The 27,315-nt window shown below is 38.7% G+C and overlaps 1 protein-coding gene across 1 annotated transcript in view; it reads right to left on the reverse strand.

Annotated features, from left to right (window-relative positions):
- Positions 1-27,315, reverse strand: part of PIEZO2 (piezo type mechanosensitive ion channel component 2) — a 535,104-nt gene that overhangs the window by 352,330 nt on the left and 155,459 nt on the right. The gene's annotated exons all lie outside the window — the stretch shown is intronic.

Consider the following 27,315-nt stretch of genomic DNA (forward strand, 5'->3'; position numbering starts at 1 on the left):
CAACTATACGTATTACAACTCATTAAAGCTCACTGCCATCAAGCTGATTCATCTCATAGCAAGCCTATAGGTTAGAGTAGGATGGCTCTTTAGATCCCGAAAGCTTTATGGGAGCAGGAACTTCATCTTTCTCTCTAAGTGAAGCTAGTGATTTCAAACTGCTGAACTTGCAGTTAGCAGTCAAATTCATAACTCCTTACTTACAAACATTCAAATATTTACAAATATTATTAAATGATACTTCATAATCAAATAAAGATAGCATAAAAAGTATAATATATCATGATCAGCTACAGTTTATTGGAGAGATACAGTTATGGCTCAACATTAGACAATATGTAAGTATGAATCATTGACTGATGGGGCATGAATTTTTCCATGAATATAGAAGAAGCATTTCATATTGTTCTAAATCTATTTACAATTTTTGATTTAAAAAATAGAAGGAAATGCCCTTACATAATAAAGGATTTTTACAATAATTGAAACAAACATCCGCTATGGTCACATTTAAAGAATAAATAGAAATGAATCACTAAATGGCCTCTTAACATCAAAAGGGTAGTTATAGACCCTTTTGTTACATTTTTACAAGAACTAAAACAAACATCTTACTTATGGTCACCGTGTTAGGCTGGGTTGACTAGAAGAACAAATTCTTAAGACACTCATGTGTATACTAAAGAGCTTTATATAAAAGAGCAATTGAATATTGAGAAAATAGCCTAGCCCAGCCCAGGTCAAGTCCATAAGTCTGATATTGGCCCATATGTCTAATAATAGTTCATAAGTCCTTCTTCAGACTCACGTTGACACTCGCAATGATACTGAATTCAGGAAAAGTACAGAACGGCAGGTATAATATCTTGTGGATCAAATGCATCTCAACACTGGCTCCTCCAGCTTTCTGAGTGTGGCTCCTCAGCAGGAAGGTAAAGCAGAGAGAAAGTGTGGCCTTCTCCAAGGAAAGAGAGAAGAAGTTCCCAGAATCCTCAAGAGAAGGCCACGCCTACAAAGGGTCATCAGCAGGCTGTGTACTGATTGACAGGCTGGACTCCACCCCTTCCCTCTTAATATCCTCAAGTTGACACAGATTATGGAACTACCACACACATTTCCCATTTATCTACAATAAAAAAAATTACTATCCAACTGTTTTGTGTATTAGTGATAAGTGCATCTGGCAGTAAGAAACTAAGGAGTAGGTGAGAGTAGCACCCACTGTGTTGGCTAAGGTTATGTGTCAAGTCTCTGGGGCCCTGGTTCTCAGTGGGGTTGGTAGTTATATAATGATGCACATTGACAGACATGCAATGATATACCCATTGTTATCTAATGTGGCCATCCTCCATTTTCATGCTGATCTTCACGAACAACCTGGTCTTTGGAACTTAACCATAACAGTAAGTGAGGAGTTGGTTTACTATATTTTGCTATTTTTAAAATTTGTCTCATATTTTGATATAGATATATTTATTCATTTATTGGTTGGGATTTTTTTAAATCATCCTACTGGGAGCTCTTACAGATAGCATCAAAATCCATTGTTCAATCAAGTCAAGCAGTATTGTACACCACAATCAGTTTAAAACCATTTTTTTCTTTCTTCTTGAACTCCTTGATATTAGCTCCCCTTCAACTCTTCCCTTCCCCTCTGTACCCCACAGAAACCCTTCTGTATGTTTGTATGTATGTATGTATGTATTCTTGCCATATCTTACACAATCCACCATATGTATTCACATACAATCTGCTGGTCACTCCCTTCAAGTGGGGTTATATAGTCATCAATACTATCAACTCCCCACTTCCCACCTTCTCCTCCCTCTTCTCCGCCCTCAAGGCTGTGATTCTGATGTCTGGTGTTGTAAGGGGATGCCAGGGCGGGCAGTTTAACCACCTTGCTGCTTCAGCAAATATTAGCTCAGTATCCACAGCCAAGAGAAGACATGAGCTCTGCTCTAGATCTCTAGCCTTCTCACAGGTCTTCAACCTGCTTTGGATTTCTGGCCTGCTCAAGGGTCTTCATCCTGCTCTGGATCTCCAGTTAGCAGCCACATTCTCTTAAATTTCTGATCTTTAGTTCTGTATTGCCTGCCATCTTGCATCTGTCTGCACAAGAGCATTGAACCCCATCTCCATAATTTCATATTTTCATAGAAAGCTGACCCTGCTGGATACAGAACACCAGGGAGAGATTACCCAGGCTAGGGAGGAACCTGGCAAAGGGGCACAAAGAGTGACACAGGTATCTTTAATATTTAACTAGAAGTCACATTAGGCTGGCATTTTGAAATAGTATACAACATTAGTGCTTAGGGCATGGTTTAAGTGTCTTGGTAACTAATCTAGTGGAAGGAGAAAGGATTCTGAAAGTTCATTTAAAATGTTAAATGGTTGTCATGAGGTCGACTCAGACTTACTGAGCCCTCATGTATGTCAGAGTAGAACTGTGCTTCATAAGGTTTTCAATGGCTGATTTTCACTGTTAGCCTTTCATTTAGCAGCTGAAGACATGCCATGTGCATACACATAAAAAATTAACTAAAAAACGTTTATCATTCTAAAAGCCATTCTTAATGTTTTCTAACATTTGAAAATATATCATTTTCACATGCAGTGAATTACTTTAAATAAAACACAGTTTAATGAAATTGAATGTTATGAACTTTTAAAAGAATCATACGTTTAAAATAAATGAAAGCAGAAGGCAAGGGAAATATTTTATTAAGTTTAAAAAACCCTTTAGTTTTATTATTTTGGTTAGGGAGAATTAAGGATTAGCACCCAGGTCTTTTCTCAAGATCACTCAAATAACACATACATGTGTGCTACAATGAAGTGGATTTTGCCTGTTAAATATTACCTTATAGTAATATCGACTGAAACAAACTTTACAGAATATAAAATTAACCATTTAAAAGGGACATTTGGTAAATTTACAGTATTATGCAACCACTGGCTCTACCTAGCTCTAAAATATTTTCTTTCCCCCACAGAAACAATGAAACAATTGTTTCACATCTGGCAACACCAGGCTGCTTTCTGACTCTGTAAGTGATCGATTCTGAATATTTCATATAAATATAGTCATATATTATGTGACCTTTGTTTTTTCACTTGGCATTATGGTCAATCATATTGTCCTTGTTGCTGTTAGCTGCCCTCAAGTTGGTCCCAACCCATAGCTGCCCTATACCCAACAGGATGAAACACTGCCTGATCCTACACCATTCTCACAAATTTTCCTAGCTTGAGCTCATGGTAGTCATGGGGTCAATCCAGATCGTTGAGGGCCCTTCACCTTTCCCCTGTACTTCTACTTTGTAAAGGAGCCCTGGTGGTGTAGTGGTTATGCATTGGGCTGTGATATGCATGGTCCATAGTTTGAAACCACCAACAGCTCTGCGGGGCAAAGACTGGGCTTTCTACTCCCTTAAAGAGTTATGATCTCAGAAATCCACAGGGACTCACTGTGAGTCAGCATTGACTCGCTGGCAGTGAGATCGTTTGTGTTTTTCTACTTTGCAAAGCATGATGTCCTTCTCAGGAACTAATTTCCCCTGATACCATTTCCAAAGCATGTAAGATGGAGTCTTGCCATTTTTGTGTATGTATGTACCACAATATGTTCAACCATTCATCTCTTGATACATATTTGAGTTGTTTCTACCTTTTAGCTATTGCAAATAATGTTGCTAAAATATGCCTATAGATATATTTGTTTGAGTATCTGTTTCCAGTTGCTTTTATGCTTGCCTAGGAGAGAAATGGCTGTGTCCAATTCCATGTTTAATTACATGGGGAACAACCAAAATGTGTTGTAGTTTCTTACCAGTCATTCATGTCATTGTTATTGTTAGGTGTCCTTGAGTCAATTCTAACACATATATAGCCAACTTGTGTACACCAGAAAGAAAGACTGACTGGTCCTGCACCATCGTCACAATTTTTAGGATAGAGGCAATTGTGCAATTGCTGTGGCAATAAATCTTCATATAACTGAATAGTTCAATCATTCATTCATAGCAAGGGGGAATTGTACAAGCACCACGACACCCAACTTAGAGCATTCCCTCCCCCTATGGTTGAATTGCCCCCAAATGAGTTGTGCAATCATGATCATCTTCAGTGCTCGTTCCCCACTCCCACCACCTTCATTATTTACTCCTAGACTCCCTTTTCCCTCCCTATCACCCACCTCCCTACTCCTGCATTCCCTATAACACCTTCTGTCAGTTATCATTATGCACCCACTCCTCCTGTGCTTCACAGCTGGGAAACCTCACAGGAAAAAAAAACATCCAACAAATTGTACTGAGGTGGTAAGGATGAGATCATCTTAATACAGAGACCAAAATACAAATAATGCATCAGTGTGAGAAGACCCCCATCAACATTCAAAAATCCAGGGAAGAAATTTCTATCACGGATCAACGAAGAGATGCTTGCACCCGGTACTAATTCAGGGCTTGTCTATAGATCGGGAGGTGGACTGGCCAAGTATAGAGTTTGATCCAGCATAATCCAGATGACAATGGTCTCTGCTCGCTAGTGAGGCTGTTCGGGACTTTTGCCTTTGGCTGTAGCAGATCTGCCAGTGGCTCAATATGACTATGGACTCTGCAGATGGATTTTGGGCTCCCATTGTCTTCCATAGCTTTCTACAAATAGTCTCAGTTTTTCTATTTCTCTAAAAGAAGTGGTCAAAATTTTGACAGAAATTGCACTGAAACTATGTATCGCTTTGGAAATGTATACATTTTAATAATAGCAAGTTGTCCACTCAATGAAACCAAGGTATTTTCCATTTTTTATTTTTAAATTTTCAATCATCCTTTTAAGTTTTAGATATGCAAGTCTTTCTTTAGCCTAGGTAAATTTATTTTAGGTATTATATCATTTTCAAATGGTACTACAATGAGTTAATATTATAATTTACATAGTTTTATAAGACTTTTCTTAATTTACATTTTAGAATTGTCACTACTGGTGTATACAATCACTACTCATTTTTGCAAATTGCTCTGAACCCTGCAAGTTTGTTGAATTTTAAAATTATATTCTCAAGTGTTTTTGTGGGCTCTGAAAATTTCAATATATAAGATCCACCATTCTGCAACTAGGGATTGTTTTACTTTTCTCTGTCAATTTTTAACAGATTTAATTTCTTTGTCTAACTATTCTGTCCAGAATATTCAAATGAGTCAATAACTAGAACATAGTTAAGCTCTCTAATACTAGGCAAACAATTGGCAGCTCAAACTCACCTAGAGGCACCTCAGAATACAGGCCTGGTGATCTGTTTCTGAAATGCAAACATTTGGAAACTCAATGGAACCATATTTTGTGCAGATGAAGTCTATTTGAGTCAGCATCGCCTCGATGGCAATGATGAAAGTGGGCATAATTGTTTCTGATTAGGGGGAAAACTATTATTGTAGAACTGTCTTATTATTTTTTGAATTTGAGCACTATTCTTTGGTCCATATGTAAGATTGTTTTCTTGATGTACTTAGCCTTTTACAAGTGTATAATATCTTTTGTTATTGCAGAACAATTTGTCCCTGTTGTGTTCTCTACGAAATAATTTCTATACCTTTTAAATCTAGATCCTATAATGCATTGTAATTGCTACAAAGAACTCACAGGGGTTTACTAAGGAAGTCAACCTGTTGCAACACAAAGAAGAAATGCTCAGGATACAGTTGCTAGTCAGGACGTGTTATTCAGGGCTGCTAACAAATGCCCAAAGGGCAGGTCATATCTCTATAAGCCTCAACTCAAAGGCATTCAGCTCAAGTTCTTTAGGTCATCGAATCCAGCTCCCCAATTAAGTGTCCAGTGGCACCCTACTCCACAAGTCAGCCTCTTGCCCCAGACCACTCTGCTTTACTTGCTCTATGGGCTAGGAAATCCATCACTCTGTTGTGTGCTCTGCCTCCTGGTATTGCGGCTGCTCCTCTGATGTCACAGCTGTCTTATGGATCCAGGAGGTTCACTACACAAGTTTACACAGTCCACTCCTGGCTCTTTCTGGCACTAAGATCCCCATCCTGCTTTTTAGAGGGCTCATTCTGCAGCAGGATCTCATTCAAATGAATCCTGCTCACAGTCACAGCTAAATCCTATCAGTATCTTCCCCAACCTTCTCACCCAGACTCATACAGCCAAATGTTGTTTGGTGGGTTTTAGAGACTTTAGCTAGAAGAGCCACATTGAAAAATTCACTGGCTCTGCACTTGCTCTAATTTGTCAATGTTTACTACATATGTGTTGTATATTCTCAATTAGTTTCCCCTTTACAAATACATAATACACTTTCCTCACATAACAATTTCAATGTAAAGTCTATTTTATCTGATAATATAGTCATCCAGTTTTCTTTTGATTACTATTTATATAGAAGATCCTTTTCACTTCCAATTTATATTCACGGATATTTTCTTAATAGTTATGATGTAGATACATTGAATATCCTAAATTTATAACAGTCTAGTATAAAGTGATACTAACTTATATCAGATGACATATAAACTGCATCCTCACTGCTTCATTATGCTCTTAATTCTGTAGCCACATCTTCATAGTATGCCTATTAGCATAGTTTTATGCATTTATTTCTTAAATCAGATAGAAGGTAAAAAAATACAAAGATACAATAACAATGTTGCTCTTGCCATCAAATCTTTACCAAATTATTCATTCATTCATTCATTCATTCATGTATTTGAGATATTGTTGTTCTCATTGAGTGGCATTGAGTCTGTTCCTATTCATCGTGATCCTCGGCAAAAGAGAAGAACACACTGTCTGGGCTCTGTGCCACCTTCACAATCTCCCTAATGCGCAAACCCATTGCTGCAGCTACAGTGTCAAGCCACCTCCTGAAGGTCTTCCGCTTTCTAGATGGTCATGTGTTTTATCATGCACGGGATCCAATCTATTCCAAAATGCCAGCAATTTTTAAGGGAATTTTCTCTCTTTTTAAAGCAATTTAATGAGTGTTCTTCTGATAACACAAATAAAACACAAGAGATGTAGTCCCACATGCCACCTTCTAAGGAGCATGCTGGCTGTATTTCTTCCACAAAAAATCTGCTTGTTCTTTAAGAAGCCTATGCCTCTTTTAACATTATCCACCTGTAGTTATTGTCTGGTGTATCTGGATTTAAGTCTTCACGGCTTCCTGTAAGCAACGTCTACTAAAGAGGAAAAACATCCTCTGTTGTTGCTCAATCTGGGAATTCCTTAACTTAACCTTCATGTTGGGAAAATAGTTTTGCCAGTTATAATTTTTTATCTTGATTTAGAAATGTTTTGCAATAGAGATATAATTGATAGCATTGTGTTGCCAATATGTTTTCAGTAGAAACACATACACAAAGACATGTATAAAATGAAAATCTGAATTATCTAATGATTTTATCTCATAAATACTAACAGAAACATAAAAATTGTATTTAAACATAAAGAACACATTAAAGAGAACGAAAAATATATGTGATAACTTCAAGATTATTTCTACCACAATCCAGATAACAGATTCATAGCATGTGTAACCCAGAATGACATTGTATCAAATTTTATAGTATACATGGTTTTCTCCTGATTAGTAGAATATCCTGATTAGTAGAATTTCAATGATCTCTGATTTTGAGTTTATTTATAGATTTTATTTATTTGTACCACGTTCCTTAAAAAGACAGAATTCCCTCTATATATTATTTCCAGGAATTGGTAATTGAATGTTTTTATTGTTTACAGGGTCACTATGAGTCAATACTGACACAATGGCAGCTAGTTTGGTTTGTGCTGACAACTGTTAGCTGTCATCGCAAAGGCTCCAGTCACAGAGACTCAGTGCACCACACAAAGAGACACCACCCAGTCCTACACCACCCTCACAAGCGTGCTATGCTTGAGCTCACTGCTGCAGCCGCTGCATCAGTCCATTTTGTTGAGTGTCTTCTTTCTCACTGCCTCTCTGCTTTACAAAGCACAATGTCCTTCTCCAAAGGGGTTACATTGTATAACATGACCACAGTGCAGGAGCCAAATTCCTGCCATTCTGGCTTCTGAGGAGAATTCTGGCTATACTTCTTCCAAGGCATAGTTGTACGTTGTTTAGGCAGTCCATGGTACTTTCAATAGGTCTTTACCAGAACCGAATTTAAATGCATTGATCCTTGTTTGGTCCTCCTTATTCAATGCATAACTTGCACAAGTCTAAGAGTGTAATTGTTACCTAATGCCGTGTCAACCTGAAGATACAGAAGTGAAGAGGTGGAATTTAGTGTATCAATCAGGTCACAGCCTGATGGTACCTCCTGGTGATGTGTCCTTACGGCAAGGAAGATCCTGATAACTTCCTCTCTTTCCCTGCTTCACCTTCCTGTTGGTAAGCCATATGGCTGAGACCTGCCAGAGTCCTGGGAATGCATCCACCACTATTGCATCCACTAGCCTAGACCTTCTTGCATTTTGCATTATTGCATCGGCTGCGTGAGTCTGAAGAGAGACTTATGGCCTAGTATCAGATTTAGGGATTTGATCTGGACTGGGATAGGATGTTTGCTTGATGTATAATTAACTCTTGATATAAAGTTCTCATATATATATGACTGTCTCTGCATTTGTTTCTCTAGTCAACCTGGCCTAACACAATGAAGCTATTGAAAATTTACAATACTTCTGAAAGTAATTCAGAAACAATTGTTTAACCAAGGGTTCCAATTTTCTAGCTTGCAAGTGATTTAAATGTCAATTGAAATCTGGATTGTTTAACAGTGATTTTCATGCCAATTTTATAAGCTAATTTTGAATTTATCCACTTAAGAAGCAATTTATTTTGAAATACCAGAAATTTTTAAAGGAGTGTTGTGATTTTTTAGGTAGTTTCCTTTATGGTGAAAAATGAAAGTGCTAGTTTTCATTGATATTGGCTTACAACTAAAGTAATGAGTTAAATACAAATTATGCATGAGGAAAATGTTGGAAGAGTTCTATACATGCTTGAAAGCTTACTATGGCCTAACTCTAAACTACGACTTCTAATTTACAATGTAATTATAAAGAATTAGTAGAAGTTCCATATATGTGTAAGGAATTTGGGGGGGAACTATGTTAGGAAATGAGGTCATATATTTAGAAAATTTACCCCAATTTTTTGTTCCTGGTAAAACAAATGAAATGCATATTGTAACATAATTTCAAACATTTTCCTTAAAATCCTAATAAGCTTAACTACTAACACTTAATCAGCTAAAATCATCTACAAAGATGTGAAAATAAACTTGAGTAGTCAACTTTCAAGGCTGAAAAATATTAAAAGGCTTCTATTTAACCATGTTAATTTAAAAGAGAATTTCATAAATATCGAATGAATAAAAATGGAGACCACCATCCCCAAACTCCTCAAAATCTGTTTACCAAAGGGACTTGGGCAAAGGAACCAAAAGCAATAGGTTAGGCAATTGATGTGTTTTAACAAGTGAAAGAGAGGGATGGGGGAAGGGCAAATTATTGGTGAGGTTGATTAGTCGTTTAAACTGTTGGATAAAAAGTTGATGATCTGAAATGTAATCCCCCATCTAACTTACAATTTATAATGTTATAAAGGAAGAACTGTGTGTACTAAATGGAATGAAAAACAGCTAAGCACTTCGGGAACATGACAAAAAATGGAAGAAATATAGTTTTCTCTACCTTTACCAATTGGACTTAAAGTTTCCACTACATACTTCCAAATGGGAGATAGAATTCCCCAACACTTCTCACCTCTCAGTCTTCCCTTGGAAAATGGAATTTTCTCTTTCCAATTTTTTATTGGCATATTATTGGATCCATAAGGAAAGTATATTTTCTCTCCCCTCCAATTTTGTCTGGGTTGTGTTTAATAAATTTTAAATTATTGTAAACTTTTCTAAAGTGGTCTCCCTAAGAAGCCGATATAATCAGAAAATTGGTTCCACAGGGGCAATGTTACTCTCAGCATGTGAGAGTTCGATTTTGTACTCATTTTGTTGGGCCAGCTGTACCTGGAAGTCTTCAGTGGCTAGCCATCTGACCTGTCAACCTTGTAGACCTTTGCCTCTGCAGACAACAGTTTGTCAGATTCCTGTTGTTGATCTTTGGTTCAACCAGACTCCATAGCCTAGTGGGTCTAAAGAAACCTCCAGTCTAACATGTCACGCACAGACTTGGACTTACCTGCTTCTACAATTGCGGGAGCCATTTAATTAGCATAAATTTATTTTTATATGCATAAATACAATTCACTATGTTTGCTTCTCTAAGGACCCGACCTAAGTTAAAGGATGTAACAAAACTATAGCTAAGGCACAGGGTTTGAGGAGATGAAGCTTCCAAAATCATGTTTTCACTCCTACCTTCCTTTTAAATTATTCATAAGCATATCTCATCTTTTCTTAAGGCTTTGAGCAAAAGGGACCTCTTTCCAACTCCTATAACTTGTGAATCTATAACTTATAAATTTAAGTGCTGTTATGGAATGCATTGTGTCCTCCCAAATGTGTTGAACTCTTTAGCCCTATATCTGTGTATGTGATCCCATGAGGTACTAGGATAATCTTTGTTATGTTGATGTTATGTTAATAAGGTAATATATATAGGGTAAGTCTTAAATCTAATTAATTTTGAGATATTGAAGAACAGGTTAGACATAGAGAAAAACAAAGATGACATGTGTTCAGAGCAAGAAAATTAGCACAATGTGGAAGAATATTAAAGAAGATCACACAGATTTTTACCCAGAGTGGACAGAGAGTCTTTCTCTAGAGTCAATACACTGAATTCAGACTTCTACATTCCTGAAATGTGAGAAAACATATTTCTGTTCATTAAAATCACCCATTCTTGGTATTTCTCTGACAACACTGTTTAAGACAAGTGCTATCTCAGTTGGATAAACATTTGATATTTGTGTACAGGAAGCAAACTAAGGGGGATTTTTAGCCACACTTGGGAGGGAAAAAGGACTGGCCCAAGGAAGAAGCTCATCTTTGATAAATCAATAACATAGTGCTCAGCCAATCTTTTGGGGGAGCCCTGGAGTTGAAATGGCTCCTCAGAGTTGTCTAGAATGATTCAAAGACACAAAGACTTGCCTAACCCAGCATTCAAAGGAAATTGAATTTAAGTTGTTACTAGAGATGGCATTTCTTTGAATATGGTAGTTTCCCATAGTTATAATTGTTACGTTATAATTACTTTCAATCACCTCATATGCATGTGGAAGTTGGGCATTAAATAAAGAAGATGGAAGAAGAATTGGTCCATTGAATTATGAAGACTATTGAAAGTATCATGGACTGTCAGAAGAACAATTGAATATATCTTGGCAGAAGTACAGTCACATGATCCTTGGTAGCCAGGATAGTAAGACTTGGTTGGTCTCATGTACAACGGATATTTTATCAGAAGAGAGCAGTGGTTGGAGAAGGACATCGTGCTTGATGAATTAGTAGAGGCAGTGAAAAAGAGGAAGGCCCTCAAGGAGATGGATTAATACAGTGGCTGCATTGTGGGCTAAAATATGACAACGATTGTGAGGATGCTGCAGGATCAGGCACTGTGAGGATGCTGCAGGATCAGGCACTGTGAGGATGCTGCAGGATCAGGCACTGTGAGGATGCTGCAGGATCAGGCATTGTGAGGATGCTGCAGGATCAGGCATTGTGAGGATGCTGCAGGATCAGGCACTGTGAGGATGCTGCAGGATCAGGCACTGTGAGGATGCTGCAGGATCAGGCATTGTGAGGATGCTGCAGGATCAGGCACTGTGAGGATGCTGCAGGATCAGGCACTGTGAGGATGCTGCAAGACCAGGCACTGTGAGGATGCTGCAGGACCAGGCACTGTGAGGATGCTGCAGGATCAGGCACTGTGAGGATGCTGCAGGACCAGGCACTGTGAGGATGCTGCAGGATCAGGCACTGTGAGGATGCTGCAGGACCAGGCACTGTGAGGATGCTGCAGGATCAGGCATTGTGAGGATGCTGCAGGACCAGGCACTGTGAGGATGCTGCAAGACCAGGCACTGTTTCACTCTGTTGTACACAGAGTCCTATGAGTCAGAACTGACCCAATGGCACCTTTCAACAGCAATCTATAGCTAAGAACAATGATTAGTGTAGACCTCAGTTGGGACCCTTCATAACCAACATTCTTGGTACCTAGGTCATGAAGTGGATCCTGAGCAGACACCATAGCATCCACAACAGTCATCAGTTACTGTTCGGAGGGAGCTTGTGAGCATCCTGAAGGCAAGGGCTGCATCTAGCACAGCATCTCAAAGTTAGCAGGTGCATGGTAGATCATTGCAGAGTTCTATACCTGGGCCTCGTGGTTACAATGTCATCAAAAGCTAGTAGAAAAGTACAGGAGCAATCACTTTCTTCTGCTTACGAACTTGTAGAAAAGGTGACAATGCATAGAGACATTGAAACCAATCAAGCTATCCTATGGCAAAATGAGAATATAAATCCACTCTGGAATTTTTTATTTTGGCCCAGGAAATGGGCAGAAATGAGAGCTTGCATTTTTCATTACCCTCTATTTCTGAATGCAACCAGATCTTGTTACACACGCATGTTCACATGTATAACTCAAATCTCTTTTCCAGAGCTGGTCTGGGCGCAGAGAAGAAAAACCTTTCTTTCTTTTGGTGAGTTTGAACCTATACTCTTTTGGTTGTCAGCCAAATGACTGAAATGTATGTACCACTCAGGGCGCTTAAAGAATTATATAACAGCTGCTGACTATAAACAGGCTTTTAAATAAACCTTGAGAGTAACAGTATTTCCAAAGGAAATGGATGGTTGACTGTGTCCCAGTATCTGTGACGGCAAGGACCTGGGACGAAAGATGGAAGCAGCAGCCCTTCTGGCTCCAGGGAACTCCAGGGCACTGCGCCTTCCAGAACATGGAGGTTCTTACTTTGAGCTTTTTCCTCTCTCCTCACCTACCTTTCTCCTCTCTTTTGTAACGAACAGGGAGTTAAATTATGGGCTCAAAGTTCAAAAGGCTGGAAGTATGAATTAATAGCACTGAGTGTACGTGGAGGTGCTGTTTACTTTGGGGGGAAATTTTGTTTCAGCTTCTCTAACTGGTTATTTTTGGAGTATCTGGGTTTGTGGACTGGTGTGACTGCCTTGTCTTCAGAAAGCTTCAGGCTCCTTTTATATCTACCTTCCTCTCTGTTTAATCTGCTCTTTGCATCACTCAGAGATGATGAGGGTCAGTGCATAACCTGTACCAATATGGCTGGGGAACCTCTTTTACTCTGAATGCACAGAGATGACCGGTAGGCTGCATGCCAGTTACCCAAAAAGATCTAGTAGGCATTCATATAAAATAAATATCTTTATTTAAGGTCCAGTAATTAGAGACAAATGTAAAGTTGTGAGCGGGTTGGCATTGAAGTAGACAATGAAGGTCAAAAGTGGCAGAAAGAAAGAAAAGCAAGCAAGCAAGCAAGCAATAGTTGTCAACTCCTCCAGAAAAAAAAAAAAAAGTGGCTCCCAGGTAAGTTAACAATCACATGCTTTGTATAAGAAAGACTTGGTTAGCAACACTAATTAATACAAGAGATGAATTATGGCATTTTAAAATATTTCTGAGAGATAAATTACTTTTGATCACATTATGACTTTTAACTTACATGAGCGTGTGTGTTGATGGAAGAATGGAAACAGAGTCAGAAATATACCTAGCAAGACGATATTCCTAACATTATCAAAATACAAAGATCGGCGTCATAGGGTGTGATCAAATTCTCCATTAGAGTCCCAGGAATCCATTTGAGAGCAAATGGAAATCCACTGGAAAGACAAGAAAGACAGCAGAATAAGAGAGAAGAGGAAAAAGCAGAGAGCGAGAACAGGATGCAATTGAGAGAAAGAGCAAAGGCAAAGGAAAATGCTTTTTCAATAGTTACATAAACCCAAATCCAAGAACATGTGAAAAATCCTTTTAAAATTCCTCAACCATTCAAAATTGTGAAACCCACGCTTAGTTCATGGGTCACACAAACACAGTATGTGTGAGCTAGAGTAGGGCGGTAGAGGGTGGCCTGCAGTTTGCTGGCTCCTGATCTAGAACAAGAGCACACACTGGAAAGTAAAATATCAAAAGCAAAAAGAAACAAAGATTCTACTTTAACATCCAAGTCAGCATTCTACTGACTGAACTGTGTGCTGGGTCTTGCCCACTCATTAAGGGTACATAAAGTCAAGTCTGGCGTTGACCCTGAAGTCAAGTCATCAATGCCCCGAACTCACTCTTTATGACTCAGTTCCCTGGAGCTGACCCACACACACTTTCAGCTTTTCTAATTTTACTATTTCCAAAAGGAAATTATGCCCAAAGTCACAGCAAAATTTCTTAAGATATATAGTGAGGCAGTTGTTTTGTTGCACTATTTTATTACCCCCCAAAACGGGGATTTCAGGTAGAACTGTAATAACAAAAACAGAATCTTGCAAAAGCACACTTAAAATTATCTGCTGAAATCAGAAAAGCTAAACTATGGAACATAGGCCAACTTGGGTAATCTAATTTCAAGCATCCAAATAAAATGGCCTTCGTTGTTCATATTCTCAGGGCTCTCTGTGGGTGGGTTTGACAGAGTGCGCCAATACAAACACAAAATGTGACTGGGAAGAGTTTTCTTCCAGCAGGATTAATTGATTCATCACTCAGCTTCCTTCAAACAGAAGGCAGTCATTTCCCATTATCCTGAGGCAAACATCCTGTGTGCCTAGAATGCTCCTGACTGGCCAGCACCCAACACATTTATCCAGGGCAGGCAAAGCAAGCATTGATACATAGGAGGCGATTGCATTCCCAAGCCTCTGTGGAACGGTCCCAGTGTAGAGCATTACCCCTGTCTGTCCAGATATCTTCATGATCTCTTTAGAGACCCTGTAACATGAATAGTATTCCTAGAGCAGAGCGAAAATTCTTCATGTAAAAGCCAAACATCTGAATGGGAAAACTGTTGCTAATTCATCAAACTATAGGACGAAAAAAGTTAAGATTAAAGCATTTTGTATAAGCAAATGTGGTGAAGAAAGCTGATGGTGCCCGGCTATCAAAAGATATAGCATCTAGTATCTTAAAGGCTTGAAGATAAACAAGCAGACATCTACCTGAGAAGCAACAAAGCCCACATGGAAGAAGCACAACAGCCTGTGTGACCACAAGTTGTCAAAGCGATCAGGTATCAGGCATCAAAGACCCAGAACAAAAAATCCTATCATTGTGAATGAGGGGGAATGCAGAGTGGAGACCCAAAGCCCATCTGTAGGCAATTGGACATCCCCTTACAGAAGGGTTGCAGGGAGGAAACGAACCAGTCAGGGTGCAGTATAGTACAGATGGAACATACAACTTTCCTCCAGTTCTTTAATGCTTCCTCCCTGGCCCCCACTATAATGACCCCAATTCTACCTTACAAATCTGACTGAACCAGATCATACACATGGGTACTGATATGACTAGAAGCACAGGGAATCCAGGACAGGTAAACCCCTCAAGACCAATAATGAGAGTAGTCTACCAGGAGGGTAAGTGGAAGGTGGGGGAGAAAGAGGGAGCCCACCACAATGATCTACCCCCCTCCCAAGGGGAAAGACAACAGAAAAGTGGGTGAAGGGAGACACTGGTCAGTGTAAGACATGAAAAATAATGATAATTTATACATTGTCAAGGATTAACGAAGGAGGGAGGGTGGGAAAGGGAGAGGGGAAATGAGAAGCTGATACCAAGGGATCAAATAGAAAGAACATATTTGAAAATTATGATGGATTGGAAAAATAATCTGGGTTTGTGGAAGGAGGGGGAAGAATGGGGAGCTGATATTAGGGGCTCAAGTGGAAAGAGAATGCTTTGAAATTGATGATGGTGGCATATGTGTAAATGTCCTTGACACAATGGCGGAATATGTATGGATTGTGATAAGAGATATAAGAGCGTCCAATAAAAAGATTTAAACAAAATAATGCTATGACTTGGGACCTCTGACTCTGAATTAAATCTGCCCAGTAGCTCCCTTTGGAAGGCAGTTTTATCAGACCCTATAGCATGAATTATATCAGAAATTTCAACACCCATATCTACTTATGATTCCTTCCATAAAATTGTCTTCATTAACTACAATCTGGCTTAAAATTCAGGAGAACAGCTCAATTCTTGGGGCCAGCTACTCTTCCTGAAATGCTATTGATAACCATCATTGAATTTAAAATCAATGTGCTTTATAAACATATGATTAATATACCCCAAACAAGTTTTAAAAAACACAAATGTTATCAATTATTTTATTTTTAGAGTTCTTTCCTATCTAATATTAAAAACATTTATCTCATTCCTATTTTTATAAATTCTTCAATTATTTTGTCAAAATTTAATTGCTACACAGTATCTTCTTTCATGTATAATAAGGCTAATAAATTCAGTCGTTGTGGAATGATTGTTGTACACTAGAGGGATTCAGGTTCTTTAGAAATGAAAATGAGCATTCTGTTGTGAAGTTAGTGGCCATTAATGTTTGGAATATGTGTAAAACAATTTCAACATTTGGAAATACACATTGTATTTTATCTCCTAATATGTAATCATACATCTCTACATGAGTAAAAGTGGTCTTTTCTGAATAGGTAAACTTAATTTTCATGTAAGAATAAAATTGTTATACTTCTCTCAGATAGGTGTGTAATAGACGGTTCCAAAGTTCATGAAAATATGGAATTACAAGGTAATGTCATTGTTCCACGAACTTCTTGAAGCCACCTCATATTTAAGTCAGTAGGTTATCCATGCACTAGTTAGTTCCCTGAGGGCACCATGGATTCTGCAGGTACATCCACATTTGTTTATGAAACAAAATCTATTTGAAAGGACATCATATACATCTACCCTTTTTTTCAAGCAAGATATGATGATGTAGTTTGCTTATGCAAAGCAAAAGATAAGATGCAGATGTATTGAGTGCCATCATATAACTGTATCTTTCTAATGCTTCTGCGACGTAAAACTGCTTGATAATCAATATTTGGCAGTAGTTGTGTTATTGTGCTTCCAAAGCCTTCCTTTAAATTATGTAAACACCTTTTCTGACTGATAAAAATCTGTGTGTGCCTTTAAGTTTACTTCTGAGTGTTGGAGAGCTTGACATGCTCAGTGAAATGCTGCAATATAATATTTCCTATAATCGACATCAGCACATACTCTAGTGTTTGCATTTTGTTGGAAATATTTTCAGGGTCTCTTTTGGTATCTCCTTCTTGCGCCTAGTCTCCAGTAGTATTTTATAAGGCACATAGAATTGGGGTGATTCCGGGATCCCAGCTCTTGCTACAGCATGTACTTCACAGTGTTTATTAAGAAAGTCATTTTAATAATCAATCACTGCCTAAATGTGTATTAAGGGCTTCCCCTTGATGAGCAGAGGCAGCAAAACTGTTTCAGTACTGTGGAAAGTGGCACAATGCTTCCTAAAAAACTTGGAAATAAAAATACTATGTGACTTAGCAATGCCTCTTCTTGCCATTATCCGAATGAAATAGAGACTCAGCCTGAATAAGCGCATGCACACACATGTTCAGTGCATTGCTATCTGTGATAGCAAACAGATATTAACCACCTAGCTAGTCATAGATGGAAAACTGAATCAACAAATGTTGGTATACACATACAGTGGAATTTTATGCAGACCTAGGGTAAACCTAGGAAACACCTCACAAATTCATGGACATGGAGGACATTATGCTATGTGAAAACACCCAATCACAAAAAGAGAAACATTGTCTGAAATAGCTTTTCCACCTATGTGCAAATGTGCTTGATGCAATTGATCCATGGGATGTTATAAGAGTTATAAGCCCCCAATAAAATTATTTTTTAATAAAAGAAAATTTAAAAAATTAAACAAACATACTTTGAGTGTTACCTATGGTGAGAGAGAACGAGCGGGAGATAAGTCATAGGCTATAAGATAGAAAGGTGTTAACTTGGGCAAAAGGGATACACTACAAAAGAAAACAGTCTATAAAATGCCAATGATGTGAATTTATATCATAATGTGCAAAGAAAACAAAATTATATGCCTCAAAAGCTGAACAGCATGTGCAGGTTAATTTTTGCTTTGCCAAATCTCTCATTTTAAAAATTATGTTGCAAAAACAAAAATTACATAAAGAGAATGTGAAGTAGTTTTTAAAAACCCATCAGTTTATGAAGATAATATGGCACTTAATAAATAGTTGTCAAAACTTTACCAAGAAAGAAAAGAAAATGGCATATTCACTAGATACTGAAATCTTCTGGTACATATAACACCCTGACATGTTGGAGCCTTGTCATATAACTGACCTCTGAACCTAGAAAATCCAATTTTACAAGCCTCCCATAAAATTCTAAATACTAGATAGGTAATATCTTCACTGTCAGGACTTTTTTTATCACGCAACCATGATTTATCACTTGATAGATTTTGAATCTGCTGGAGATATTTAGCTAAGATTTAGCTGTTCCATATGAGAAAAATCAGCAGTGGAATCTACAAACTTAAATATCAAGCAATACTTATTTCACTGATAATAACTGATCAAATTTTATCATTTATTAAACTTATTAATTCTTCATGTGTTAAACATAGAGAATAGGTTGTTGTTTCCTGTGTTATATTTTACGACATGACCTTCCAAAAGTGGACCAAAGTAAGTTCAGGTAAACAAACAAACAAACTTTGTAAGGATGCAAATACCTACCGAAGGTTCTTTCTCAAACAGAAAGTTCACCTCCAGCTAATGTTATAATGACAGTAGCAATGCCTTGCAAAATGGCTTTCCAATACTGATGCTCTTTGCTAATTTATGGGTTAAGACCAGTCCACGTACTTTGTGCATATATGTCAACATATTATAGAATTCTGCACATAGAAAAGCTTTGTTTTATCCATTGTATTTGAGCTATGCCAATTCATTTGTAGCAAATAGATAATTAAATGGCTTAGGAAGGAGTAGTTTATGAACAAAACAACATACAGAGCCAACTGATGGAGAACACGGGAGCCACTGCTTCTTATAATTTTCATCATTAGCTTTTCCCCTTAAATATATATTCTGATTAAAAACTTTGTTTACCATCTGGGAAAAATTTAATACAACTTTTCAAATGGCTCACAGTGATGTGCTCAATCACTTAATACCATTTGATCCAGTAATTTACATTAGTACAAGAAAAATATGTGTTTCTGTTATGTATGGGATTTGTAATAGTAGCTCCGAGCTGCCATTCACTGGGCAACCTCACACAAGGGATCTCAACTAAAGTCCAACTATAGGACCACACCTATAAACCTGGATAAGAATCATATGGTGTTGCCTTAAGTATGGAGTGCTACAGTTCATTATATCTGCTACAGGGGAGTTTAATGTAAAATACAGATTGCTCAGTGGGGTTTCCAAATCAGAACCTCTGGCATGGCCTATGAAGAAGATTGTGCACCTTCAATGGACACATTCTGAAGTTGTGGTGTCTATAGCACACAGTCTAGGTAGCCAAGAGGTAGACAGAAACTAAGTCAAAAGTGAACAATTAACATAATAATGAAGGTATTCTGCCCAGGATGGGCTACATAGGTAATGTTAAGTGTTTTCCCCCATGGCAAGCTGCCCCTTCTGGTTTTCTCCATCAGGAGAGATAGAACCACCTTCAAAAAGGCAAATCCCTCTGCCCACTTCTGGATTTGAATTTCCATTAAGGTTCAATGAGCAACATTGTAAGTGTATCTGTTGACTTGAGGTGACTATAGAACAATGTTTTATGGCATTGGTCTTCTACTTGTCCCTACAAAATGATAATGTGGTCCCTGATACGGCGACAGTTCCTCTCTCAAAGTGGTTATTTAGATGTTGAAATAAGGGGGTGATATGTAAGTCATGAGCATTAGGCAAGCACACTGCCTCCTGGCTTGGGAGACCAGATTAGATTCTATGACCTTGGGAGAGATGCTTGCTTTTTTTTTTTTTAAACATTTTATTAGGAACTCATACAACTCTTATCACAATCCATACATATACATACATCAATTGTATAAAGCACATCTGTACATTCTTTGCCCTCATCATTTTCAAAGCATTTGCTCTCCACTTAAGCCCTTTGCATCAAGTCCTCTTTTTCTCCCTCCCTCCCCGCTCCCCCCTCCCTCATGAGCCCTTGAGGGCACATGTAGATCCTTGTAATCGGTTTCCCCTTTCCAACCCACTCACCCTCTACCCTCCCAGTATCACCCTTCACACCCCTGGTCCTGAAGGCATCATCCACCCTGGATTCCCTGTGCCTCCAGCTCCTATCTGCACCAGTGTACAACCTCTACTCTATCCAGACTTGCAAGGTAGAATTCGGATCACGGTAGTGTGTGTGTATGGGGTGGGGGGGCGGGCGGGAGGGGAGAGAACGAATTTAGGAACTGGAGGAAAGCTGTATTCTTTATCGGTGCCACGTTGCACCCGGGCTGACTCATCTCCTCCTCTAGACCCCTCGGTGAGGGGATCTCCAGTAGCTGACAAATGGCCTTTGACTCTCCACTCTACACTCCACCCCCTTCATTCACTATGGTAAGATTTTTTTTGATGATGATGATGCTTATACCTGATCCCTTTGACGCCTCGTGATCGCACAGGCTGGTGTGCTTCTTCCATGAGGGCTTTGTTGCTTCTGAGCTAGATGGCTGCTTGTTCACCTTCAAGCCTTTAAGACCCCAGACACTATCTCTTTTGATAGCCGGGCATCATCAGCTTTCTTCGCCACATTTACTTATGCACCTGTTTATCCTCAGCGATCGTATTATGGAGGTGTGCACCCAATGATATGATTTTTTGTTCTTTGGTGCCTGATAGCTGATCCCTTCAGGACCATGTGATCACACAGGCTGGTGTGTTCGTCTTGGTATTTATCCTTGACATAGCAGTGCTCTCATACCATATTTGTCTTTCTGTGCTGGACTAAATTCGCACAGTGTAATATCTTTCAGGTCTGTCCATGACATGAGCTCTTTTATGGTTTCCTCACTGGTTTTGGAACTGCATAGTGCTCTGTTGTATGTATGTCCCTGAGATTTCTTTATCCATTCTTTTACCTATGGGCCTTTAGACTGTTTCCAGGCTCCTGGTACGGTGAATTGTGCTGTAGTAAACATGAGAGAGCAAATGTTTGTTTGAGTTGTGCCTCTTACTTTTTTGGGGGGGGTGGTTATATACCCAGCAGATGTATTTCTGGTTCATATAGTCTTTTCTATTCCTAGTTGTTTTAAGTAGCACCATATTGTATTCCTCAATGGTTGTACATGTTTATAAGCTCACCAGTAGTGTATAAAGGTTCCAGTCTTACTATACCCTATCCAGAATTTCTTGTTTTTATTTTTAAATTGGCTTAAAATTGTGGGCATAAGGTCATATTTCATTATTGTTTTGATTTGGATCAACCTGGATGATTAGGAATCATAAGCATTTTCCCATGTGTTTCTTAGCCATTTATATGTCATATTTGATTAATTATCTCTTTGTGTCACATGGCTGGCCCTACTATGAGACAGGATGCCCCTCAGTGACTAAGGGCGATACAGGGGACAGCACCAGAGACACAGTGTGGGAATTGCACCTGACCTGATCCCACCACACCGAGGCAAAACACTGGGGGAGTGCAGTGGAACAGCAAGGGAATGGAGTGGCAAGGTCCCCAGGGAATGCTGAAAGTGGACTTTGGGGCCAGGGTGTGGTGCCCCAACAGACTGGACTGGAAAACGCTCCTAAGGGCCAGCAAATGATCCTTGAACGAACTACAAGCCTTTCTTTTGTGAAGTGTTTTGTTTTGTTCTTTGTCAGTGGTTTGTTTTTGTTGTTTTATTGTCTGGTTGTATACTGTTGCTTTGTTTTCCTCTGTCTTGTTTTCGTGCATGTTAGTGTCTCCACAGGTCTGTCTGAATAGGACAGGCTGGATGAACTATCTGGAGGAAAAACAATAGGACAGACAGTTCCGGGGGGACAGACAGATCCGGGTGGGGGGGGGGGGGAGGAGGGTAAGGAAGTGGTGTTAATAAACACAGGGACAAGAGAACAACATGGGACCCAAAATGGTAGTGAGGGGGGAGTGACAGGCCTGATGGGGAACGATCAAGGGTAAGGTTGCGTAGAGAAGAGGTATAGCTGTAGCCCAGGTGGGGACCGAGCATGGTGGTGGGGCAGGAGGAAAGTCAAGGGAGAGGGAGGAAGGAGCTGGGAGTCAAGGGGCATTTATGGAGGTCTAGACAAAGACGTGTACATGCAAACATATATATGAGGATGGGGAAATAGATCTAATTGTCTACATTTATAGGTCTAATATTAAGGTGGCGGAAGGACCTTGGGCCTCTACTCAAACACTCCCTCAATGCATGAATACTTTCGTTTATTAAATTGGTACTCTATGATGCTCACTCTCCCGACACAACTGCTGAAGCCAAAGTGGGTGAACAAGTAAATGTGGTGAACAAAGCTGATGGTGCCCGGCTATCAAAAGAGATAGTGTCTGGGGTCTTAAAGGCTTGAAGATAAACAAGCAGCCATCTAGCTCAGAAGCAACAAAGCCCACATGGAAGAACACACCAGCCTGAGTGAGCGAGTGATCCCAAAGGGATCAGTTATCAGGCATCAAAGAACAAAAAATCATCATATCATTGGCTGCACACCTCCATGATAGGATCGCTGAAGACACATCTGTACATTCTTTGTTTATTTTCTTATTGAGATTTTGCAGAAGCCTATAGAATTTAGTAATTAAACCCAGTCCCTTGCTATTGTGTGCTTACTAAAAATATTTTCCCAGCTTATAGAGCTCTCTTTCTACGTTTTTTATGAAGGTCTTTGGATGTGCATAAATATCTTACTTTTAGTAGGTCCCAATAATCTATTTTGTATTCTATGGTGTGTGCTTCCGTTATTATATTTGATAGAATATGTATGTCCAATTATGTGTCAGTTTGTGGTACTGAGGTGTATTCTGTGACTAGAATTCATAAGTGGAAAAAGAAGGAAAGAAGAGTAGTTGAAAAATATGCTCTTGGTGATAGAAACAAAGCTGGAGCTCTCATGAAGGAATTTTGGAAGACCAAAGGCTTCTGCATTGCTAATACCTTTATTCACAAACACAAGCAGTACCTGTCCACATAGACGTCTCAGATGGAACACACAAAAAATTAATTGACTACCTCAGTAGGAAGAGATGAGGGAACATCCCAACATTAGCACTCTAAATGAGGCCTACAATGACTATGAAACACACAATCAATTGCTCATATGCAAGTCCAAGTTGAAGCTCAAAAACATTAGTAAAAGTCCACACAGCCAAAATATGATCATAACTCTAGCCTATTTGAATTTTGAGAACAAATGAAGAACAGATTTGATCATTGAACAATAATGAAGAGCTGTGATGTGACTTCAAGAACATCATATACAAAGAAAGCAAAAGTTCATTAAAAAGGCAGGAAAGAAAGAAAATGTCAAAGGGAATGTCAGAAGAGACTCTGAAACTTGCTCTTAATCACAGGGTAGCCAAGTACAGAGGAAATGAAGTCAAAGATTTGAACAAAAAATTTCAAAGGACAGCTTGGAACAAAAGTAAAATAAAATGAAATGTGCAAAGACCAGAGTTAAAAAACCTAAAGGAAGAACACAGCCAGTATATCTTAAACTGAAAGAAGGCAAGAAAAAATTTAAACCTCAAGTTGCAATATTAAAAAACTTCTATGGCCAAGAAATTAACCAAGCAGGAAGCTTTTAAATAAGATGGAGAGACTACATAGTCAATGTACCAAAAACAACTCATTGACATTCAACCATTTCAAGAGGCAGCATATGAGCAAAAACCAATGATACTGAAGGAAGCAGTTTAAGTTCCACTGAATGCATTAGGCAGAAACAGGCTCTGTGAATTGATGGAATCCCTGTTGAAATGTTTCAACAACCTGATGCAGCACGGGAAGCGCTCCCTCACCTCTACCAAGTCCTTTGGAAGAGAGCTACTTGAACAACTGATTAGAATACATCTTTATACCAATAAAGTATCCAAACAATGCTCAAATTATAAACAATATACTTAATATCACATGCAGGTGGATGTTACTGAAGACCATCCGACAAAGGTTGCAGCAGTATACATCGACAGGAGGCTAGAAGAGGTTCAGGCAAAATTCAGAAGAGGATGTGGAACAAGGTATACCATTGTTAATATCATACCAGAAAAATGTTTTCTTGTATTTCACTGACTATGGCAAGGGATTCGTAACAAGGTCATCTCACAGATAACCTTGGGAAGAACTGGAATCCAGAACACTACATTGTGCTCATGTGAAACCGGTGCATGGATTAAGAGGCCATTTTCAGACCAGAAAAGGGCTTATGATCAGGCTTAAAATATATAATTGGGCTGTATCATTTCACCATACACATTCAACATTTTTGCTGAGCAAATAATCAGAGACGCTGGAGCAGATACAAAAGACTGTGACATCAGTATTGGAGGGAAGTTGGTTAACCTGTGATATGCAGATAGCACAACCTCGCTTGCTGAAAATGAGAACTTGTAGCACCTGCTGATTCCGATAAAATATTTCAGTTTTTAGTATGGATTAAAACTCAATGTATAGAAAACCCAAATCCTCACAACTGGATCAGTAGTTAACATTAAAATTAATGGGGGGAAAATAAAGTTGTCAAGGATTTTGTCTTGCTTGGAACCATAATCAATGTTAATGAAGGCAACAGCCAAGAGATCAATCAATGCCACTCTATTGAGTAAATCCGCTGCATCTCTTCACTTGTTCACAAGCAAGTGTGTGACTTTGAGGAGTAAGGGGTACCTGTCCCAGGCCATGATATTTTCAATTGCCTCATGTGCATGTGAAAATTGGACACTGAAGGAAGACGGAAGAATGATTTATGTATTTGAATTATGAAGCTGGAGAAAAATATTGAGAGTACCACAGACTGCCCAAAGAATAAATAAATCTGTCTTTGAAGAAGGATAGCCAGAGTGCCTTCTGTGTCCAGAATTCCAAACCTCCTTGCACTTACTTTGGACATGCTGTCAGGAGAGACCAGTTTCTGGAGAAGGACATCATGCTTGGTAAAGTAGCAGGGCAGGAAAAAATAGGGAGACGTCTGACAAGTTGAATCAACAGAGTGTCTGCTTCAATGGGCTCAAACACAAGAACAATTGTGAGGGTGGCAGAGAACGTGTCGGGGTTTTTGTTCTGCAGTACATACGATAACTGTGAGTTGAAACGGACTCCAAGATAACTGAAGACAACATGTGTATGCCCTGTAATAGGATCCTTAATTTTGTCCTAATTTTCTCATTGATAAGTCTTATAGCTCTGGGATTGACATTTAGGTCACTGACCCATCTTGCATTCATTCTTGCATTGAAGCAGGTCTGAGTCCTGCTTCGTTCTTCTGCAAATGTAGATCCAATTTTGCCAGCACCATTTGTTGAAAGGCTGTCTCTTTCCCATGTAATGATTTTGATCCTTTGTGAAAGATCCGCTCTGAGGATGTGGGTGTATTAATTTCTGGTTACTCTATTGTACTTCATTGGTCTATGTATCTATCAGTGTTCCAGTGGTTTAGCATAGTTTTGGACGTTGGGTAGTACAAGGCTTTGTAATAGGTTTTGAGCTCAAGTGCAAAGCTTCCTACTTAATTCTTCTTTTTAAGGAGTTCTCTTCCCTCTCCATAGGAGATTGTAATTAGCTTTTCTATTTCTTTAAAGATTAAAGTTGATATTTTACTGGAGTTGCACTATATTTATAGATTGTTTTTGAATAACAATGGCAATTTTACAATATTCAATCTTCCTATTCACGAACACAGGCTATTCTTCCATATGTGTAGTTATCTTCCATATGTGTAATTTTGTTTTCTTGTAACAGTTTTCTGTAACTTCACTGTATAGGTCATTTGTTTCTTTTTCTAAGTATTTCGCCTGTTGTGCGGCTACTGTAAATGGTATTCTCTAGATGTCGTTCAGGTAGCACTCTTCACTAGTACACAGCAGTCTAATTGCTTTTTAATCTTATATCCTGCTACTTCAAAATATTCAACTGTTTCTAGGAATAATTTTTCGGGATCTTTGGAATTTCCTACATATAGAATCCTATCACCAACAAACAGGGAGGGTTTTATTTCTTGTTTGCCAATTTGGAGTCCTGCAATTTCATTTCGTGTTCTAATCTCTCTGCCTAACACTTCCATCATTGCATTTGGTGTGGTGTTAGGGAGCATCCTTCTCTCCTTCCCTTTCTCAGTTGAAATGTTTTCCATTTTCTCCAATTAAGCATGGTGTTCACTGCTGGTTTTTCACATATGGCCTTAATTATTTTGAGTAATTACCTTTGCAGTTCTATAGTTGACTGTTTCATCATAATTGGATGTTGGATAGTGTCAAATGCATTTTCTGCATCTATTCCTATGGCCATGTGGTTCCTATTCTTTATTTTGTTCAAGTGGTAGATTACATAGATTGTTTTCTGATGGTGAACCTGGTGTGCAGTTTTCTTGATCACAGCGCATAGTTGATTATTTATTTATTTTTGATATTGTTGGATTCTAATTAACAGAATTTTGTTGAGAACTTTTGCATGAGGGATATTGGTCTGTAGTTTTTTGTCTTTTGGGGGCCCTTTCCCGGTTTGTGTATCAGGGTTATAGAATGAGTAAAGGAGTTTTCTGTCCCTTTCCATATTCCGGAATCATCTGCATAGAATTTTTGACAGTTCTCTGTGGACCCTGTGAAGCCATCTGGTCCTAGACTTTCCGTAGTTGCGGTTTCTTGATTACCTTACTGGTTTTCTTCTTTGGGTAAAGGTCTGTTGATGTGTCCTATATTTTTCTGTTAATTGAGATAGATGAGGTATTTCTATGTGTTTATCCATTTATTCTAGGTTTCCAAACTTGCTGGAGTGAAATATTTCATAGTAGTGTATTATTCTTTTTATTTCCTTGAGATTGTTGTGATGATACCCTTTAAATCTCTAGTTCTAAATATCCGCATCTTCTCGTCCTTTCCTTTGTTTAGATTGGCAGCAGTTGGTCAATTTTGTTGATCCTTCCATACAACCAACCTCTTAATTTTTTTCTATTGGTTTTCTGTTTTATTTCTGCTGTATTCCCCCCCCCCTTTTAATTGGCAGGTTTGTGTTATTGCGCTTTTTCTAGTTGTTGGAATCTTTTTACTTTTATCTTTTATGAG

Source organism: Tenrec ecaudatus, chromosome 13 (assembly GCF_050624435.1).
Source record: "Tenrec ecaudatus isolate mTenEca1 chromosome 13, mTenEca1.hap1, whole genome shotgun sequence".
In the NCBI taxonomy this organism is placed as follows: Eukaryota; Metazoa; Chordata; class Mammalia; order Afrosoricida; family Tenrecidae; genus Tenrec; species Tenrec ecaudatus.